The following is a 15,907-nucleotide window of genomic DNA, read 5'->3' on the forward strand; positions in this document are numbered from 1 at the left end:
ACATCCCCAGGACCTAGTCTAAGGCTGTGCCTGTAATAGGCACTCACCAGGCAACTCTTCTTTAAGGCAACAGGGGAGGGACTACCTTATTCCACTGTGGATTATACCCTCAATTCCTATAACTCTTTGGCTTCCTCTAGCTTCCTTCCTTATTTCCACCTCCTCCCCTACTCTGCTTCAGAAACATACTGCAGTGGTGCTCTCTGGTCCCCTCTCTGGCAGGTGTTCCAGTGCTTCCTTTCTCTCTTACTCCCGACAGCTACATTCTCTCAACAGCCTCTGCATCACTTATTCTGCAGCTAATAATGGGTGACCTCTATTTCAAGACCCATGGCCTCATTGGCATTTGTGAGAAATAGAAACCTCTGAAAAGAGAAAAGCAGGTAGGATGGTAGTCAGAAAAATACAGCCCTGTTTTCGAAGAAACCCTGTAGACATATTTGTATAGTCAGCTAACATCTTACCAGGTTTTGAGAGGTTCAGAAACTGCTGGGGAGGAGAGGGAGGCCTGACAGGCAGGAAGCCCAGCTTTGTGTTAATTTTTGCTTTGCAAACTTCAGGGTTTCTTTTCCCATGCTAAGAAACATCCTCCTTTTTCCCCCATGGCAGACTCAAAGAAAAAGAGAATATGAAGATCCAGAGACTAAAAACCCAGAAGCCACAAAATCAGGTGGCTGTTGACTTTAAAGGTGATGTAGGAAGGTCAGAGGCAGAGCTCTCTTGAATCACAACTCTCTGTCCAAAGTGCCCTCTGCCCTGAGCAGCAATGTGGGGCTGGAACATGACCCTTGTCTCCCCAAGAGTGAGAACTGCTAGTAGAACATTAACTAGCTGCCCAGGAGCAGAAGGAAACGGAGCCCTCTGAGGTACCTCTCCCAACCTATTCTCCCAAGTTTCTCCTGAGAGGAAGACAATTCAAGGCTATGTTCCCAGCCCTAGGACTTGACGGAAAAAAAATAAAAATAAAAATAAAAATAAAAATAAAAAGCCAGGTCAGTAAGGGGATCACAAAGCAGAAATGGAGAAGAATGCACTAAAAAGCTATTTTAAGCATGCTTCATTTAAGGTCAAAGTCTTGCAAAACACACCAATTTCTCCCCATGGCTGCCTGGGCTTCTTACTTGGAGCCCTATCTGAACCTAAACTACAACAAGAAAGAAAAAAGGGAACTGGAAACAGGAAGACAAATAAATACAGGTCTCCCTGAAAAACGTGATTATAAGTGAAACTAGTTTACGGCTCAGACTGGATTTGAGAACAACTTTACATGATTAGTGACCAAAATATTTTAATTAATGACAGAACTTTTGGAATATATGTATAGCTGCCCAGGACAACTACTTTTAAGGTGCTCATATTTATCTAGATATGATATATTTATAAAGGAAATCCTATTGTTCATCTGAGTCTCATAACTTTGTTGCCTTAACTTACATAGGAACCAGAAACAGGTTGATACAACCAGGAGTTTCAGGAAAAAGGGAACAGTGGGGCGCAAAGAGTGTATATGGTGGCAGAGATATGTGGAGGAGAAGGAAGAAGAACCAAAGAGAAAAGCAATACAAAAGAAACAATAAATTCTTATCATAAATGCAAAGATGGAAGCAGTGATTTAATTATAGCTAAAATCAGCTAACAGGCCAACTCCCCCAACTGAAACACTTTCCTGGATAACTCTGACAGCCAGCCCTCTGGTCCAGGGGTGGGATGAAGACGGAGAGGAAGCGGGCAGAAACAGACACTACATCCTCCCACTTCCATTTCAACCCAGAAGGGCTTTATCACCCTACACAAACAATTAGACTTGGCACATTTGTTGGGTACTTTACATTAGACAAAGAAATTTGATTAATGTCAATTCTTCAAAGACAGCTGTAAAACTTGCCCATCACTCAATGAAAGAACAAGAGTTATTAGTACTTTATGTGTTTGTGAGCTTATTCTCTAAAGCAACCTCTGTTCTTAAGAATCCAAAGGTTTCCATATGACCCAGCAATTCCACTCCCAGGTGTGTGTGTGTGTGTGTGTGTGTGTGTGTGTGTGTATCCAAGAGAAATTAAAACATATGTCCACCCAAGAACTTGTACACAAACATTGTTAAGAAGCATTCTTTGTAATAGCCAAGAAATAGAAACAATCAAATGTCCAACAACTGATGAATGAATAAACAAAACAGGGTATACAAAGGAATATTATTTGTCAATAAAAAGAAAAGAAGGGCTGATACATGATACAACGTGGATGAATCTTGAAAACATTTTGCTAAGTGAAAGAAGCCAGACACAAAGACCACATGTTATATGATTTCATTTTTAAGAAATATTAGAGATAAAAAGCAAATGAGTGGCTTCTAGGGGATGGAGGGAGGAGATGTGGAGGAGGGATGGGAATGAGAAGTGATTGTTAATGAGTATAAAGTTCCTTGTTGAAGTGGTGAAAATGTTCTAAAATTAATTGTGGTACTGGTTGTATAATTCTGTAAATATACTAAAAACCATTGAATTATATACTTTAAATAGATAAATTGAATGGTATATAAATTATACTTCAACAAAACTATTATTAAAAAGAAAAGAATCTCAAGGCCTGGATAAGGGCTGTGTCAGCTGGCTGGACTTTATATTTAGCTATACTACCCCATAAGCCTATTGCAACCCATACTTAGTTTGTAAAACTGAAAAATCTGAAATTTTGCTTTAATTTTTTTTTAATTGACACCAAGACCTCAAACCTCATTTCTGCTCTCTCTCTCTCTCCACCAGCTCTGTACCACTTGCTCAATTGGTTTAATGAGCAATGTGTTCAAAGTAACTATGGTAAATCATTCACTGATATCACAAATATTTACTGAACATCTACTGTGTGACAGGTCCTTTTCTAGGCCTCAGGAATGCAACAATGAGAATCGGAGTCCCTGCCTACAAGAGGTTTATAGTACATTCATGAGGCTGTCTCCAGAGAGCATGGTGTTGCAAAAGGGGTACATGATGGGTACCTCAGGAGCATGATCTGGAGTTGGTGTTTTAGTAGGATTACAGCAGAGGTACTGCATTAGCCAAGTCCTGAAGGATAACTGAAATGTATAGGAAAATAAGAGGCATGACAGGAATGTTTTAGGGAGACAGAATAAGTACAAGGGCCCAGATATAACAGGAAGCCAGGGCATTTAAAGAACTGCAGTAGTTTTCTGCCCTGGCCTGGTAGCTCAGCTGGTTAGAGCATCATCTCAGTACACCAAGCTGTGAGTTCGAACCCTGATCAGGGTACATACAAGAATCAACCAATGAATGCATAAATAAGTGGAACAACAAATCAATGTCTCTCTCCCTCTCCCTCCCTCCCTCCCTTTCTCTAAAAATCAATAAAAGGAAGGAAGGAATAAAAGGGAGGGAGGAAGACATAGGACAGAACCCTAGAGAGCACTGCACTTGTGGAATAGATAGATCAGAGGTGGTAAAGAAAAGTGAAAAGGAATGGCCAGATTGATGGGAAGCCAACAGAGTGAGGGCCGTACAGCAGTTCCAGAGTGAAGCAGTGGCCAGCAGTGGCAAGTGCTCTGACATCAGGTGAAACAAGGGTGAGAAGGGTTTTATTTGTATTTGAGGACAACTTCACCACTGAAGACCTTGGTTAAAGCAGTTAGGGTTGCATGATGAGGGGCTGCAGGTGGGAGAGTTCAATCAACTCCACGATGCTGAGGAGTAGCTGGGAGAGATGCTGGTTAAAAAACAACTCCTTAAAGAAGTTTGTCTATAAAAAGAAAGTGAGTGACAGAGTGGAAGTCAGCAAGAGAAATAGGTTCAAAAGAGGGAGTTTTTTAAATTGAGAAAGACCTAAATATATTTAAATATTAAAATAGATGCAGAGAGTTTGTAGCTCTGTATTTATAGTCCCGATCTCCCCTCCTTCTCACAGGAAACCTGGCAGGGAAGATCTATCTTACAATATGTTAAGTGCTTATTGTAAACCAGTACTTTAAACCAGAGCAGCTTCCCTGTAGACTTACCAACTGACATCTTCTCAGACAGGAGACCTCTAATACTAACATTAAAATCTGTTCTTCTTCCAGGTCTTGTCTCTACAGCCACAATAAAACTACTGATTTTCTCATCATCTCTAAAGCAGTCTATGTTCTTCTAAAATGGGTCTTTCAAAACCATAAGCATTTGGTAACTTATAAAGCTCTGAGGGAGACAAGCAAATACTTACTTTGTCCTGTTTCTCTCTTCTTGTACCAGCAGAGAATCTCCATTGCTACTTCCATAAGAGTGCTTATTTGTTATTTTTTTATTGCTATTCTCCCCCCTTTGCCCTCCTCTGCCCATTCCACCCCCTTGGCCCCAGCTCCCAAAGTAGGAGCTGTGGTTTCAGATATGGAAAAGGGAAGAATTTGTCAAAACAGTAAGTGCATAAAAGGAGCTGATCCTAAGACTGACTACCAGAAAATCTATCTTTCTTGCCCACTGTGTAATTACTCAAAGATATTCCCCAACTCTGCCTAAAATTTTTACTCCACTTTATTAAATTACTTGATACCTCACCTAATTAATTTAGCAAATGATTCTGAGGTTAGACAGCTTTCAACTATGCATCAATCACTTGAATAGTCAGACTGCTTTTTCCCTACCACCTACTTCCGACCTACCACAATGAGTTGGGAACTTTGATGGGATAGGGTTGGAAAGAGGACTCAAAAGCAATGAAAAGTTGGGGCTTAAGTGAGGAATAGGGTGGACCTAGGTCAAGTACTACAGTGGTGGTCTAATGGAAGCGTCAAAGTCCTCTGTGCCTGACATCTTGGAAAAAGGATAAGAGTTCAGATGAAAAGAGTTCAGAAAATGAAAAGGTATCAAAGTTAAGCATCATTTTTAAAGTGTGCCTCATGTTTATCCGGTTCTAGGAGGTAGATAAAACTTTTTTCTTTCTCTAGAATATTTCTAAAATCTAGCACATACGTCAAGGTTCTCCCAAAAAACCAGAACCAGAAGGATGAATGTATATTGAGAAGGAGAGAGAATAGATAGATAGGTAGATAGACAGATATAAGAAAATGGCTCACAGGAGTACAGAAGCTGACAAGTCCCAAGACATGCAGAGTGAGTTAGCAAGCCAGAGACCCAAGAGAGCCACAGTGTATTTCCAGTCCAAAGGTCAGCAGGCTAAAGAGGAGTCAATATTTTAGGTCAAGTCTAAAGGCAGGAAAAGCTGATGTCCCAGCTCAGAAGCAGTCAGTCAGGAAGAATCATCTCTTAGTCAGAGTCAATCTTTTCATTTTATTCAAGCTTTAATTGATTTGAAGAGATCTACCCACACTAGGGAGGGCAATCTGCTTTACTCAGTCTACCAATTTAAACGTTACTGTTATTAAAAAAACACCTTCACAAAAACACCCAGCATAATGTTTAACTAAATATCTGGGCACCCATGACCCATCAAGTTGACACACAAAATTAACCATCATACTAAATTAGTAATACAGTTCAGCCACATCTTTCATTTAACATTTGCAAGGCCCTGTTCTATGGAGTAGAACAAAAGACAAATCAGAAAAACATGGTGAGTCATCTAATATAATTGCAGTTTAAAGAATATGAGGAGAAACAAAAGCCATTTGTACAATGGCAATAGTAAAGGAAAGCCAGGGCTTCCCAATCTCCCTCATGGAACTTTCAAAGTAACTACCTTCAGTCCAGAATCCTTTTGAAATTGTTTCAGTTCAACTACTAACTATTTCTGAGAAGAAACTTACTTCCCATTCTGCTAACTTCCCACCTCCTAGAGTTTCTCTCCTTCTCAGGCCTTCAATATGCCCAATTACCCTTTAGGTTATAGATTTAAAAGGTTTCCGAAGGAGAATCAGCATCTAATCAAATTTTCAGCATATTTCATGAAACATATTTCAAGTCCAAACAATGAATTGCAAATTCATGAAACAAATATCTATCATCATCTACTATGAATGAATGAATGAATGAATGGTATTCAACATTTACTGGAATCCATGTGTGAGACATGCAGAAAAGTCTTCCATTTAATAACTATTTACTTGGTACTTATAATGTATGTAATATCCTGCCAGATAGTTTAAAATTCATGGGGGGGGGGGGACACAGATTTTGTCCTTAAGTTACTTTCAGAGGAGCATGACAAATTAAATGTGTGCTCAGATAAAGAACAAAGCATAATGACAATACAACAGGCACTATTAGCTTGGGTGTGGCCATGGCCACCACCACGTGTTTCTAGAGTTGCTTCTTATGCGGGCTAGGTAAGAATGAATCTTTACTACTTAGTTCCAACAATACTAATTTTTCAGAGGGAATTAACAACAAAAATAAGAAAAAAAAAATACTAAAGAATTTTTTTAAAAAAGAGAAATTTTCAGCCAAGGGAAAACTAAGGCCTAACCAGAGAAGTCTTCTCTATAGAATGTGCCTAAGTCTGAACTTCCTTGGATAACAGATCTGGGTTCTCAGGATCCTAAACCACTCCCCCAGGGTTCCATCTTCCCGAGGTCCTCCTCATGTCTACCACTGCCAAATAAATATATAAATAAATAAATAAATAAATAAATAAATAAATAACAGCTTCTTTTTCCATTTTAAAATTACCTAACTCACACAATGCAAATGGTAGTACAGATAATTCTAACAAGTTTTGGGGAAACAATTCGGCAATGTTTACTTGTTTTTTTAACTTAAAATCATGTTTATTCTATTACAGTTGTCTCAATTTTTCCCCCTTTACCAACCTCCACCCATCCCACCCCTATCCCCCATACCCACAGTCAATCCCCGCTCTGTTGTCCATGTCCATGGGTCATTCATACATGTTCTTTGTCGAGTCCCTTCCCCTTCTTTCCACCATTGTCCTCTTTCCCCATCCCCTCTGGTCACTTTGAGTCTGCTCCATGTTTCCCATGCCTGTGGTTTATTTTGTTTGTTAGTTGATTTTGTTGAATAGAGTCCACTTATAGGTGAGATCATATGGTATTTTTCTTTCATCAACTGGCTTATTTCACTCAGCTTAATATTCTCCAGTTCCATCCATGTTGTCACAAAAGGTAGGAGTTCCATCTTTCTTTCTTTCTTTCTTAAATGCAGATTGATTTTATTTATTTTTTAAATGTCAAAATTAATTATAAAATAGAAAAAATGTAAAACCATTATAAAGTCTCAGCAATTAAACCAACATGACACCAGCACAGAAATAATCTAGTAGATCAATGAAATATAATGAACATTCTAGAGACAAATGTATACATATATCTATCTAACAAGGTGATATATGATTAAATTGATATTTCAAATCAATGGGTAAAATAAGGCTTATTCAACAAGTAAGGTGCATAGACCACTATTACTTGAAATAAAACAAATAGAGAGTCCTATTTCACACGTTATAAAAGAAATATTCAGGTGAGTTGAAAATCATTAGGTAGCATTTAAGGAATTTTAGGAGAAAATACAAACTAATATTTTTCTTATCCTGCAGTAAAATATTCAAACCCAGAAGCTATAAAGTAAAATACTGACAATATGACTATATTAAACATTTAAGACTGTATAGTAATATGCATATAAAAAAAAGTTAAAGGACAAGTAATACAATAGGAAAGTATTTACAACACATCTAAAAAAGAGTTGATGGTTTGTTTGTGGGGGTTTTTTTAGGGAAAAAATTCTACAAATATTTAATCAAAAAATGGATAAAGAATACCAAAAAGTCATTTAAAGCTTTTTAAAAATAATAGAAATAGGCACAAAATATACAAAAACAGGTTTCAACAAATAGTAAAGGAACAATTAAAATAGCACATCATTGTCACAATCACAGTAATACATATTAAAAAATATTGGTAATATCAAATATTGGCAACTGTGAAAGGAATTGGGTATTTATAGACTCTTTTTCTTCATCTTAAAGCAGTCCCTTTAGTATATTTTGCAGTGCTGGTTTGGTGGAGGTGTATTTCTTTAGCCTTCTTTTGTCTGGGAAACTCCTTATTTCCCTTCATATTTTAATTGAGAGCCTTGTTGGGTAGAGCAGTCTTGGTTGCAGGTCTTTGCTTTTCATGACTTGGAATATTTCTTCCCACTCCCTTCTGACTTGCAGGGTTTCTGTTGAGAAGTCAGATGCTAGCCGTATTGGGGCTCCCTTGAATGTTATCACCTCTTTCTCCCTTGCTGCCTTTAGGATTCTCTGTTTGTCTTTGATATTTGTCATTTTAATGATTATGTGTCTTGGAGTGGGCCTCATTGGGTTCCTCTTGAATGGGACCCTCTGTGCTTCCTGGATTTGTGTGACTTTTTCTCTCCTCAAATGAGGATGTTTTCCATCATTACTTTTTCAAACAGGTTCTCTATCCCTTCCTCATCCGCTTCTCCTTCTGGTATCCCTATTATATGGATATTATTATATTTCAGATTGTCCTGCATTTCCCTAAATGCCTCTTCATTCTTTTTGAGTCTTTTGTCATTTTCTTGCTCTTTCTGGGAGCTTTTTTCTACCTTGTCCTCCAGCTCGCTGATTCGGTCTCAGCTTCATCTAGCCTGCTTTTGATTCCTTCTATTGTGTTCTTCAATTCAGAAATTGTATTCTTCATTTCCTCTCATCTCTTATTGATAGTTTCTATGTCCCTTTTCATGCTGATATAGTTTGCAGTAAATTCCTCATAGTTTCCCTGTAGTTTTTTGTAATTTGTAACTGAGCTCACTGAGCTTCCTTAGAATCGTTGTTTTGAACTCAATATCTGACAGTTTACTTGCCTCTATTTCATTCAGTTCTCTTTCTGGGGATTTCTCCTTTCCCTTTGACTGGGGGGTATTTCTTTGTCTTCCCATCATTTGTGAGACTTTTCTTTTTTGCTTCTGCTTCTTAAGTTGATCTGTCTTGGTTTCCTGACTTTGTGGTGTGAACTTCAATGGTAGGAGACTTCTGTTTTTACTTCCTAGATCTGTCGCTGGAAGGGAGCTCCTCCCTATGGGCACCCAGTGTCAGCTCCTGTGTGTTCCTCTTGGGATTTGCCAGGCAAAAGGCTGTTGCCAATAAGCCCTGTCTAACAGAGCTAGGATAGCAGCCAACCCAGGCCCACGTCTGTCCTGCCTTGCCTGACCCGGGGCCACATCTTCCGCATGCTCACATGGAAGCAGACTTCTTAGCTCTGGTGGTAACAGCAACCATTTATTGAGTGCCTACTATGTGCCAAGCACCATACCAGTGCTTTAAATGTTTGTCTCAATTAATCCTTGCTAATATTCTGTGAACTATACAGGCTAGTGCAGTAGGTAAGGACACAGGCTCTGGGGTCAGACTGTCCAAGTTCAGAATCCTAGCTCTACCATTTACAAGTACATTAACTTGAACCTGCTACTTAACTTCTCTGTGCCTCAATTTCCTCTTCTGAAAAATGGCCACTACACTAATACTTAATTCCTAGAAATGTTATGAAGATTAACTGAATTAATAAGTATAAAGTGTTCAATGTATGTTAGCTAAACTATTATGTGGGTATTATCTCCATTTTACAGATGAAGCAACTGAATCTTAGAGAACTTAAGTCACTTGGCAAAGTCACACAATTAATAAAAGACAAAGAGTGGATTTAAATCCAGGTCTGGACACTAGACACATCCCAGTGCTTGAAACCTCACTCTGTTTTCTCCCTCTCTCTGCATCTCCATCTCCATCTCTATCTCTATTATCTCTACCTCTATCTCTGTCTCTCTCCTACACTTAGGGAGCAGCTGGGCTGGTGAAAGAACTACAATAGGACCCAGGGTAAAATAAAGTTCCCAGAGTCATCCTGGAGAAGTAGAAATCTACAAAGCCCAGAGCCAACGCTGAGAATGTGGGGGTCTGGAAAAATTTCACTCATCCTACCTACAGTTATTTTACACAAGTGACATCAGGCTAAAATGAGTATCAAAGGCAGTATTGAAAAAGGAAAAAAATCACAAAAGGGCATCATAAAGCCTGAGCAGAATGGGTTTTCAACAGAGGGGAAGTCCCACCTGGGTAAGGTAGAGGGGATGTTAGGCTAGTGTGGGAGCCTCAGAAAAAATGTTTGGCATCAGTTAGTCCAAGCATTTTTGTCCATCTTTCTCTCTACCTGACCCTTAGCTGTTGCCCAACCTCCTGGTCTGGAGTGAAGCAAGTGTAGCTGCCTAGAGACAATTCCGCAAGGCCTCAAATTACCCTGCCTTCTCACTGCTAAGGTTCTTGAGAGTAGCTCACAAGCCCTGTTTCCAGACTCAAAGGGTCTGGAAACTTGTCTCCATTTTTGAGAATGCTTGAGGGCGTGCTCTCAGTGAGGGCTGAGAGACAAGCCAGGGACGATCAGAGTTGCCATCCCCACCACATTACCTATCACAGCATTTCCTAAGGAACCCAGCTTCCTACTTCCTGCTCACTGTGCTCCTGAAAAGCAGGGTCAGAAAGTGTACAGGGCTACACTCCCGTCCCACTCTCCTTCGTCAGCCAATCCAGCATCTGACCTCGCCTGCCTGAGAGTCCCCAAAGACTTACCAGTGAGACAGAGTTAGGGTACAGAGGGAATTAGACACAGAAAGCCTTGATGGAGAATTGCATTATTAGTACCTGGCAGTTGGTAGGTAGGTGACAGTGAAATTAAATTATTTTTAAAGGTCAGAATGCCTAAATATTGGTTAGAAACAAGCCGTAAATCTGACATGTTTCCTGCCTGTCGACTTGTCTCCAATGTTCCCAGAACAGGATGAGGCCTGTGCCACAGAATCTCTCAAATCCCCTGGGTCCTACTCACAAAGGGTGGAGATAGCTAAATGATCAACGTCTAGTTCCGGAAAACTGAACTCAGGCTTTTCTGGAAGGTCCAGTGTTTGTTTCATCCTCCACCTCCCCACACCCTTGTATTTACACACCCAAGACTAGAATGAAGTGAGTTTCAGATGGGATTAAGGAAATTTCTATCGCCTATCTAATCATCCCTCTGACAACACAAGTTACCACTACATTGCATAAAAAGCAGAAACATAAAGAAAGCAAACTCAGCTCCTGAATTGCTTCCTCTCAGCAGCAACTGCCCTTGACCCCACACTCTGACCCACAGGCACACACCTCGGCACATGTAATATACTCAGGCACATTCATAGCACCCACTCCACACTCTTAAGTGACAAAGACATACAAGACACGAAAACACCACACAGGTTCACATATGTTATGTGGGCCCCTAGAAGATATGAAGAATATAACCCCACCTCACCCTTCACCATACATGAATGCTAGGAACGTCCACATGTGTCTCTGTGCCTGTGTGTTAAGTCAGATTTTATGGGGAAAGAGGAAAACATGAAGGAGAGACCCCAATGGCTGTGGGAACAATTTCCTGCTATTTGTCTCAGGGAACCACAGGCAGGAAACAGCCAGGAAAGTTATCAAAACAATAAAAGCCCACTCCGGAAACTGAATCTGTTGCTCAGGGGTACATTGTGGAGGAGGTAGAACAGGAAGTCACATCACACCAAAACATGAGAAATCTGTGCAAGGGCGGGGAGCCTACCAACCAGGCCCTCACTCCGCAGGGCCCAAGGGCCTCCAGTTGAGACTCTCCTCACCACACCCACAGCAGGCACCTTCAGAACACTGAAACACAGAGCTGTGCAAGAGGAAGCACAAAGAAAACTCACACCCTGCTCATTTGGAAGAAAACTCACACCCTGCTCATTTGTACACCTCCCCCCCCCCCAAAAAAAAAGCAGCATGCAGGGCTCTGCCACACCTGCCCCTGCCTCCCTGCTACTAATCATAGAATGCGAACTTGAGAGCAAAACAAAACTATCTCACCCAAATCCAACAGTCTGCTGATAAGAAAACTCAAATCCAGAGTAGGCGAGTGACTTTCTCATGGTAACAGAGGAAATCGGCCACTTACCTGACACAGAACCAGGTCCCCTCACTCCCAGCCCAGGGCCCTCACCCACCTCTGGATCTCCCAGAGGCCACAGTGCATGAACAATCCCACAAAACAAACTGTATAAAACTCCCCATTGTCCTCACTTGAGGTAGGGGGTCTAACTGGGTCAGCCCTTCAAACTTGCTAGTAAATAAAGACCCCTACGTTGGCACAGCAGACCACTGCTGTGGGGGACGGTATTCCCACCGAAGTCCCCAGGCTGCAACTCCCCTATCCCCACCGCTGCTCTCAGTTTGTCTCTTCTCTTACACAGATCAAGGTGAAGAAGCTAAACTTCATGGAAAGCTCCATCTCCATGTGAGAGTGTGGCCTATGAAGAACCACAGCACAACCCACCCAGGTAATAAGCCACCCCAGAGACAAGCAGAGAAGTGAAACCCACCCCTGGGGAGGAGTGGGCAGGAAGAGTGTGTAAAAGGAAAGAAGCAAATGAAGGAGGAAAGGACAAAATGCACAAAAGATACTGCCTTAAAATGAGTTCTCTAGCATAAATGTCAGCATGATCTCATCCATTCTCAGAATGAAATGGGCCCCTCCGATGGTCCAGAGAAAGAAAGCATAGATCACACTGTCAATTTCAGAGGGACAGGCCACTAAAGAAGCCAAGATTCCATTACCTTCCAGAACCCAGACAGCCAGCCCTAACTCAGTCAGTTGCAATCAGTATTTGAGAAATTCTACTTTTAGTTGGTCCAAGGTGAGACCTATAGATCTCAATTTGTGACAAACATCCCAGAGCAGGCAACCTTATCATCTCCCCACTGGACTGCTCAGTGGCTAAAGGCACATGCTATCAAGTCCTCCAGGCAACCTGGCTTCAAATTCTGGCTCTAGCACAGGAGCTGCAAGGGCCAGGGCAAATAACTACATCTTAATCCCATCATCTGTAAAATGGGGCTAATAAAAGTACCCACCTCATATGTTGTTGTGAGAATCAAATGAAGTAATCTAGTTAAAGTGCCTGGCAGGTAGTAAACATAAAATACTTGTGGACTATCTGTTGTTCTATTAGTACACAATTAGTTGTATTAGGTGTCAGTTGTACCATAATTAGTAAGCATACCATATTTGTTGGCTATTAGTATTTTACATGCAATATGTTATACAACTCATTACTCCCAAGAAGTTGACAAGTCAAACAATTTTTAAGCTATTGGGAGCCTTCCCAGGAGATTTCCAGACCTAGTAACCTAGCTGTGAGCTAAATCCTTCTAAATCACTTCTCCCCCTTTACCCTTCTAGTTCACCCCTTCCCCACAGTGTTCTCAACAAAACTTTACATTTACATTGTGTTTTTATGTATCATAATGAATGTTAAAGTGTTTCATAGTATGTGTTTGGTTGCCTGCTCTTCTCTATTATCTTTCTCCAGATCTCTTCCTTTCTTTCTCCCCTTCCCATCTCTCCCCTCGTGGATTCGCAGCCCCCATTTTCCAAAAGACTTATAAGTAGTTAATATGTGATCCCCACCCCCAGGCTAAGAATATCTATCTGGCCAAAGCCCTGAAAAGTCACTCTGATCAACAGAGGAAAGGTTGGTGAAGAGCAGAACTCAGCTTGCACCTTGTGATGAGGAGAGGAGACCAGGCCGAGGAGACTGCACAGACCAGGCTCCGGATTGTGCCCCCTCCCCATCTTGGCCTCCACCACTCCCTCACTCCAGCCCAGCCTCCTTCTAGAGCTTTTTCCCATCGCCCATACAGTATTTACCCCTGGCTAGACCACAGGCATCTTATCTAAACATTCAAATCTGAACTTAGCATCTGATGGTGGATTCTTGGGCCCTTGAAGGAATGAAGCAGGTTCCAGTGAGGAAGAGGAAAGAAAATGCACATCCAGGGCATACAAGCTGTAGAGCTTGAGTTAATCTAGTCAAATCTCCTCATTTTGCAGCAGGTAAGACTAAGGCCTATAGAAACAAATCTACTACTTCAAGGTTAGAGTTTAGTCACCAGCACCAGGACCCAGGTACCCTGGCCCACAACTCTCCTTTTTTATGCTAATAGGCATTGAAGACTCTCCCAAGCTCAGCAGAATTCCCACAACTTTCCCCCGTCCCTGGACACAACTCAGGACTCCCCACCTCAACCCACAAGCCTGCAGATTCCAAGGTGACCTGGAAGGAACAGAACAGGAAGTCGTGAGCTTTGGCACCAGTTCAGGGTGGAACTCTTAGGGCCAAACACAAGAGCCTTTGACTATAGGAAAAAATAGGTCCATTGTCTTGGTGGGTGGAACCCAACCATAGCAGGAGCAAGGAAACCAGTTTTGTGCCCAGAGATCAAGACGTGGCCCTAAAATATCAGGATGGAGAGGGGGAAGGGAGAAAGGAACACATACTTTAAGAAAAGAGAGGCATCTACAACCATTCTTACTCATGCCTGGATTTTGGTTTTTGTTTTGTTTTGTTTTCCCTCACATAGGGCTCCGGTATAGCCTCTGAGTCTCCCAGGGTCTAGGAGGGCCAGGAAAAGGCGTGGCTCCCTAGAGGGTGGAGAAAACAAGACGAGACCTACATGGCTCCACTCTGAAACTGTCGGTAGAAAAAAGGAGCCACTCTTCCATTCCCCTAACTGGTGAAGGGAAAAACACAAAACTCAGCTACACATCCACCTCTCCACAAAGGAAACAAACCCTCTTGCAAAATACAGGGGTCTGGGGCCTTGCCCACTTCAGTGCTGCAAGAAACAGGGAGGATAAAAGCAGAAAAGGCCAGACCTTCAACAACAAATATTTCACTAGCACATTCTCCCCAGCTGTGAAGTCTGAAGCTACTCTGATTCCAAATTGCCAGAAAGTCTTGGTTGGCCCCATAAAATATCTCTAGCCATATTCCTTGATGCCTAGAGACTTGTTCCTTTGAGTTTGATCCACTAAAGTAATGGACCATTTCAAATGAAGGGCAGAGTCTCACACTTACCCTCAGGACAAAGTCTGTCGTTTCTCCCTTCCTGTCCCTGCACAAGCTTTCCTCTACTTGTAACATCCTTCCTTTCCCCTTCCCTGTGCCTTTGGCAAATAAATGGCATGCATCTCAGAGATCTTGAAGGTGTCTCCACAGGCAACAAAATGGTTCCCTCTTCTGTGCTCCACAATATATTGAACATACTTCTACTTACAACACCATGATGTAATGATATGTAACTTTTAATTTTTAAATATTGAGATACAGTGCCCTGGTCAGGTGGCTCAGTTGGTTGCAGTGTCATCCCATACACCAAAAAGTTGCGGGTTCAATCCCCAGTCAAGGTACATACCTAGGTTTTGGATTCAATTCCCCAAGCCAGGGCACATTCAGGAAGCAACCCATTGGTGTTTCTCTCTCACTCTCTTTTCTCTCTCCCCCTTGTTCTCTCTAAAAAAATCAATAAACATATCCTCAGGTGAGGATTTTTTTTAATTGAGATAAAATATAAAAAAGATAACAACTATCACCTAGATTCCATTTTCCACCTATAATCTAGACTTAATCATTGTTTAACATTTGAGCATATTTCCTTCAGTCTCTTTTTCTAGATGACGGGCTATAACTCCTGGAATGCAAAGAATATATACTTTTTTCCCACTTCTTATAGCTGTGGAAGTCAGGAGTCCAAAATGGGGTCTCACTGGGCCAAAATCAAGGTGTCAGCAGGATGGCCCTCCTTCTGGATGTTCAGGGGCAAATCCCGCTTCCTTACCTGATCAAGTTTCTAGGGACCACCCACATTCCTTAGTTCACAGCCCCCTTCCATCTTCAAAACCAGCTTCGGCAGATGGAGTCCTTCTTAGGCTCTATCATTCCGACCCTGACTCTCCTGTCTCCACCCCTGTGATTACATTGAGCCCACCTGGATAATTGGGGACACTCTTACCATCTCAAAATACTTAACTTCATCACATCTGCAAAGTCCCTTTTGCCACATAAAGTAACATTCACAGGTTTCAGGGATTAGGAGATGGATATTAGGA

This window comes from Pteronotus mesoamericanus, unplaced genomic scaffold (genome assembly GCF_021234165.1).
Source record: "Pteronotus mesoamericanus isolate MK-2021 breed Mesoamerican mustached bat unplaced genomic scaffold, CSHL_Meso_final contig_186, whole genome shotgun sequence".
NCBI classification, from domain to species: Eukaryota; Metazoa; Chordata; class Mammalia; order Chiroptera; family Mormoopidae; genus Pteronotus; species Pteronotus mesoamericanus.